The sequence below is a fragment of the Magallana gigas genome, chromosome 1 (assembly GCF_963853765.1).
Source record: "Magallana gigas chromosome 1, xbMagGiga1.1, whole genome shotgun sequence".
Lineage (NCBI taxonomy): Eukaryota > Metazoa > Mollusca > Bivalvia > Ostreida > Ostreidae > Magallana > Magallana gigas.
Genome location: NC_088853.1, coordinates 22,129,966 through 22,137,163, shown reverse-complemented (window position 1 = coordinate 22,137,163; position 7,198 = coordinate 22,129,966). Strand labels below are relative to the sequence as shown.

The following is a 7,198-nucleotide window of genomic DNA, read 5'->3' as shown; positions in this document are numbered from 1 at the left end:
AACATGAAGGCAACAAAATGTGCTTCATAGATTACTGTAGTATTCTGCTGAGCTACAGAACTATAGCTTTCCGGAAATATTGCCGGGATTTGCGAACCCTAGATCTATTGTCTAGTACATGCGAAGAATGAAATCAAATTTATGTACACAGCTGTAAGGTCAGAAAAACGTGCGTTCAACTTGGATTTTGTTTGTTTGATGTTTATAAAAACTTATTTTGAATAATTAATCAATATTTATTGTAAGTTTACTAGAAAAGTTTAATGTAGCAAGTAATTTATGCGTGTTAAAGTGTACTGAGAAGCGATAAATATACATGTGACTTTCCCGAATTAATTCAAATGATTTGAATAAATCTATAGCTAAATACAATAGAATAAATGTACTTTAAAACGTTGATTAATGAAACTGCCGCGGCTGAAGATTGTATGATATTTTTTTCAAATTTTCATTCACTTTCGTTGTGAGCAAATGGAAATAATCCGCTAAAGTCGAAGATAAAATATTGTTTAACTCTTCTGTTTCATGATGACGTGCATTCCAAAGCAATACGAGTTTTATCAAACAGGTTATTGTAAACCCATTCCGTTTTCGTTACACCTAAATGTATTAACTGACTATGAGGAAAAAAGCAAGTGTGATGGTCCACAAGACGGCAACTTTTTTTCCCGTGAAGAAATTGAGGGAAAATGCTGTCGAGAGGGACAATAAACATACTACATGTATGCCCAAATAGTTAGTAAAAACCTGATAAGTATTTTATCATACCAAAGCTTTATTTGTTCTCGTTACTTTGAGAAATCTTCAATATATTTAAGCACAATAGTCCAATCCACACTTTTCAAAAGTTGTTCCCCTTTGCGGGGTCAACCCAAAATTCAAACGGGCAAAAACCAAAATTCCCACAATCAAATATTTGGGCGTATTGTGATGAAATCGCTTTGGATTTGATTTATTCATTCAATATGTGGTGGCAAACCACATATTTAATGAGTCATTCTTGGGCAATCAAAATACATATTATTACCGAAAATGGGTTTTTAATGTCAACTGATATAGATACAAACATAGATACAAAATATAGATACAAACTTCTATACTACAAAGGTTACAGTGATAAATCTATGGATTTTCCCCAAAAGATGACGGCCAAGAGACACAGCATTTGTAAAGTGTGGATTAAGATCACAGCTACGATTTCCACAGAATTATCCATGTAGGAAACTCACGACCAGTTGTGCGAGTAAGCGTTAAGTATTAGTACATGTATGCGATACTGGCCGCGGTTTTCGACAATAATTATAATACATATAATATGTTACTTTCAAACGACGCCACCGTCTAACAGTACTTTCAGTACTTTGATTTAAGTTTATTTTTGATACATGTAATTATATTTATCTGGATCGGTTATGTTTGTTAGTTTGTTCTGTTTATTAAAGAGGGGAATAAAGAAATGAATAATTTCCAAGCACGTAGCATCCACTGGATGAAATATCTGGTTTCAGCGCTGCGGAAACCCTTTGGAAACTCTGCGGAAACTTAAGGTTACTTTAAGTTTCCGACAGGTTTCAGCACGGAAACATCAAGTTTCATTAAGTTTCCGCAGTGCTGAAACTTAGGCTGTCCATGAATCCAAATGGTTTCCGCAATGGAAACTTACTGAAACTTGAAGTTTCTGCATAGTTTCAATCTCCATATACGTTTGGGATACATATTGTTTACAAATGGTTTCCGCGACGGAAACTTACTGAAACTTGAAGTTTCTGCATAGTTTCAACCTCCATATACAACTGGGAAACATACTGTTTACAAAGGGTTTCCGCAACTGAAACTTACTGAAACTTTTTATATTTTTTCTTTCACAAAAGCTGAGCAAGGTTTCTACTTTATGTAAAAACAAAACAATTTCGAACAGTTCCAAATTTATTTTGTTCAAAAATCTGAAATTGTTTCCAATAATAAATAAAATACAGCCAAGATACAATAATGGAGAAACATCCATATGGCAATTCCCTTATTAGGGAATTTTATTTCAAAAATGATAAAATTGCACAAGAAAAAAAACTCCCATAGAAATCTTTACATTTGTATTTTTTTTCATCTCGATTAAATGCCTATCAAATCTCCCTTTAAAAATGCAACAAAGATCTTACTTTTTTTAAAATATGAATGCAATTTACAAAATAACTGCATGTACATGAATAAACAAAGAAAACTTCACTGTTACATGAACATGATACACTTGTCTCAATTTGTTTTGAACTACAATGAATATGTACACCATAAAATATTTTTGAAAAGTCTAAAGTATCCATCTTTAAAAAAAAAAAAACACTACAAGATAGTAGTTGATTATAGAGGTATGACCCAGATTTGATTTGAATATGTCAATAAATTCCAAAATGAGGTCAAAGTGACCCACTTACAAGTTGGGATAAACCTTTTCTTTGTTAGTAATATAATCTAATGTTTTACAATAGAACAGAATTTGATATCATTTTTTTGATAATCCATTAAGTCCAAAGTGAACTTCTCATTTCCACCCATGATGTACCAACTGATCAGATTTTAATATCATAAGCCTGTCAGTATTTAATAGATGACCCAGAGGGAGATATGGTAAGCTTGTTGGCCAATAAAAAGCTAACAATGGAGCAGTCTGTCAAATCATGTGCAAAAATATGATGTACACATTTAATTAATTATGCTGATTGCAACACACTTCATTCCTGATGAATATTCTTCTTAACACATGGTTTACCTTCCTACATTTCACTACTTTACCTACATTAATATTTTTAAATCCAAGACATGAAGTAAAATATACATTGTTTATATATGACAAGTATTACTACATGTACATGTACTTGCTTTTTGTAGCATGAATGTATAAAATACAAAGTATCACACAGATCATTCACCTTATGATTCTCATCAATACCAGCATTTTACTTATAATATAAAAGCTAATTCCAATTATATATTAGTAACATAACACAGATTAAAATAAAACCCACATGGAAACAACTTTCCATCCAAGTAATTTTGTTATATAAAAATTGTAATACATGGGGTATATGTTGTCTTTATATATTTTCATATTCGACATAATTGAATATTGTTTGGTGTATTTAAGTTCATTTCTATGACCCATGCATTCATCTCCTAATGCAGTGTTTTTACATTTAAGATTGGTCTCTTAATTTTTCATATATTGCTGCAAATAAAAACTTATCAATAAATGTTTAAACAAAGAAAATGGAAAAAAAAGTAGTTCACACTTATCACCTTGGAGGTGTGAGGATATATGTTACACGGAGTCTAATATTTTATGCAATATTTGCAAATACATGTATAACAAATTATTTAAGAAAATGAAAGTTAATATCTGCAAGGTCTAATCAATCATTTAATAAGTCAAAACCATGTGATTTTCTAAGATTCTAGCTTACAGACAGACATTGTAATATACTGGTATTTGATCATATAAAAAAAGGACTTTTATAGTTTATAGGTTTTTTGAAATGAGAATACTTTACAGTTAAAAAGTCTTGTTCTGCAGAGGTTTAGTCGGGTCATAGAAATGTGTCCATTCGAATCAATAAGGAGTGTCCTTGGCTGTTGTTCATGTAACCCGAGTCTTAGTTTATGGAAATAGGCCTTTTTGGGGGACTTTCTAGCATTGTCCAGACCGGTGAAGCACTCATATGATCACATCATGGCTACAGCAGACTTAGTAGTTCTGGACAGTGGTAGCATTAAAATTCTTCTTCTGGCGATGAACTTGTTCCTTTCACTGGGCTGTACTTTATGTCTGTTCTATTTATCTTAAACATGAATAATAAAGTTTCATTTAGATTTTTAAACAATAAACATAAGTCATTCAGCCTAACATGTATTAAAGCATTCTGAATAAAACTCTGAATACAGAAGTTACTATGCAGTTGCCAGTTGCTGTTTAAACTATGTCATATAATGACTACAGTAGTATCTGGTCTAAAATGTTTCATTTTATGTTTGAAGCTATGTTATTTTTATTTTTATTCAATTATTGTTTGTTGAACAATGGAAAAACTTATCAACAATAAGTGTGTTTCACCCCCCCCCCCCCCCCAATCAATTTTCAAGAATTTTATAAAAGACCTGGATTTCCCAAAAATTACTACAGTAAATTATAAACATCCAACACATGTATAAGTTAATGGTGAAAATAATCAATTTCAAAGCAATACCTTGCGTTCACATCGTCCGGCTGGTCAAAACATTCATCCGAATCACCGAACAGAGGATGCAACTAATCACCGGAAACATTGACTTTGTATGCTGTCAATGCTGAAAAAGAAAAACGTGAAAGATTTCATTTTCCGGATTTAATTAATAAATTTTTTTTCGTTACATTTAGAGTTTGTAAATTGTATAATGTGCGAAAGATTCATTGTTCGTCTTGTTTACCAACCAAGCATTCATATATTAGGGACGTTTATATAATTATATATGTGTATACCCTGGATAATCTTGATTATCATGCATAAAAAGTTGGTTAATGGTTAACTTGGTCAAAACGTATATTTAAAAGAGATACGGTAATAAAAATTAAAACGCCGAACCAAGTTTGAAAAAATGACGCCATCTTGATTTGATGGCGCGAGATCTCGTTTACAAATGAGAGATAAATTAGAGCCTTGAAAATGTTATTGGGAGTATCTATATTGTGAATTAAGTTACCTTGACATGAGTTCTTCGTTCCTGCATCATCTCCTTGTTGTAGAGGCTATTAATGCTTCTCAATTCTCCATTTTACAACAGCACCTTCTTGTCCATTTTAACCTTCGCTCGGAATCATAAAGTGCGCCAATACTGACCAATCAGAACCAGCTAAATCTTGGAAAAGTGCATCTTGGGATAGTTTAAAATGAATAATGTTTAATCAAAATTATCATTTTTTACCGAATAGTATACTTTTTACATGTATATTTATTTTAAATAAGAACTGTCGGAGTCAGTATTTCCTGGTCAAATACGACAAAGTATTGGCGTGTGTTTGTTACAATTGCATTTGTAATACGTGATTAACAAAAAAAAAAAATGGCCGACCGTTTGTTTACAAATGTCTAATGAAATTAAACAAGTTTCAATGAGACATATGTATCAAATTTTGTCTTTAACTATATTTTATTTACATGCTCTGATGATTTTGCCAAACTAAATATGATAGAGCCATATATAGTTTACTGACAAGTTAGTCTTGACTTGTCCAATTTTCACCGCGATTCTAAGCACGGTCATATTCTTATTCAAAATATAGAGGTGTGAAAATATTATGTTCATCACTGAGTAGGTTCTGCATGAACACACAGAAATCACAAATATAATTAGATGCCGATCAATTAACGGGGTCCGGTTAACAGCGTTCACCCGTACTACGATGAATTGATGGCAATTTTTTTACAGTTACACATGTGCACTGATTGGTCATGCGATGAACATTACGTTAAGAATACTTATGAAATTAAAATACAAACGCGTGAAACAAGCCGGGAAGTAAGACGTACGTACACGTCGGGCTGATATATAAACAAAATATAAATTTAATTATTTGGTATACTGTATACGAATGTATAATCAAATTTTAAAAATGGGATTAAAATCACGTGCACCACATGGCTGGTGCTGGATTTTAAACTGATTTTGTAATATAACGTATAACTTCAGTAAAATTATAAATAATGCTTATTATATCTTATAACAGAAACATGTGCATGTTTCATAAACATGTATCAATATCTGTGTTTACAGTACAAAGTATAGAAATGCACGAATCACATAGGCGTCGAACCGGGGGGGGGGGGACTTAGTGCAAAGTTAGACTTAACCAATAGGCATATAGCCCCCCCCCCCACTTTTTCTCGCCGGAAATGTAATTTTTCCTAAATTTACCTTGAAAGATTGAGAAGTTGGAGTAATAGGCATACTAGCCCCAGCCCCCCCCCCCCCCCCCCGACACGGATTAGGAATTTCATGATTTTGGGGGGAAAAATTTGGGTAGGGAAATTTATTTTCGGAAGTATATAGTATAGGTATAACCCCCCCCCCCCCCCGGTTTAGGATTTTCACGATTTTGGGAATTGGGGTTTTTCTCAATATTTCTGAGGATTAGCCTAGCCCCCCCCCCCCCCCCACTTTCAATTTGCAGGCACGTAGCATCGTTTTTGAAAGTGGGGGGGCCAGACTCATCCAAAAAATCTTGACAAGCAAAAAAAAAAAAAAAGGGGAAATTTTAACTTTTTCAAAATCTTCAAAATTCTAATCCGTGGGGGGGAGGGGGGGGGGCGTAGTATATAACTTCAATTTCAATCCTCATTTCCTTATTTTCATATCAATTTTTTACATACTCTCAAAAAAGTGGAGGGGGGGGCCAACTCCATGGTAATTCAATTTTCTATATGTAAATTTTAAAAAATTTGTTGCTACGATAAAAAGTGGGGGGGCCAGGCCCCCCCTGGCCCCCCCTGATGCTACGTGCCTGATTTGCTTCCGACGCCAGTGATACATGATACAGTCATACATGTAGTAAGGTCTGAAATGCATGTAAATAATTAAACAATTATTATATTAGACTCAAACTCCAAGTGGGTTTTACTTGTTATTATCAACTGTAGAATTCTTTAAAAAAAATTCATGTGTACATGTGTTGGCGTGATATTAAAAAAGAAATGAATTAGCTCTAAACTTCAGGTTGTACGAATATTTAGTACGATTTGTAAAAATTTACAACGACTTTACCTTAATTTGTTTGCTTAATTAGTTACTGTACCTCAAGGTTCATTCAAATGATAACTAAATGATTTAAGAAGGAGCTCGAGTCTTACAAAATAGGTATATTGATTTATTTTACTAAATAATTATAATTTACTTATCAGTTTTACTAACTCAGGTACACACAAATTGAAAAAAGAAATCCCGCCGGGCTCCAGTTATAAACTCACGCTTCGTACTGTGTATATGTTATGTAACAGTCTTTTGTTCACTCCTGACAGAAAAAACCCTGCAATCCACACAGAATATACAGGAAAATCACAGAGGAGGTCACCTGGACAAAGAATGTATACACATGTATACACGTGCCCGAGTACCTAAGATTAATGATTTCATCATATGCATTAAACAAGATCAGACATCAGTTTTTCTTTTCAAA

General features: G+C 33.1%; 1 long non-coding RNA gene across 1 annotated transcript; it reads right to left on the bottom strand.

The window, feature by feature from the left end:
* Positions 1 to 1,914: 1,914 nt before the first annotated feature.
* Positions 1,915 to 5,009, bottom strand: LOC136276343 (uncharacterized). The gene is made up of 3 exons (XR_010714846.1): positions 4,729 to 5,009; positions 4,236 to 4,335; positions 1,915 to 3,830 (listed from the first exon to the last, which is right to left on the bottom strand). It is a non-coding gene; the product is annotated as an uncharacterized lncRNA (long non-coding RNA).
* Between the last annotated feature and the right edge of the window lie 2,189 nt (positions 5,010 to 7,198).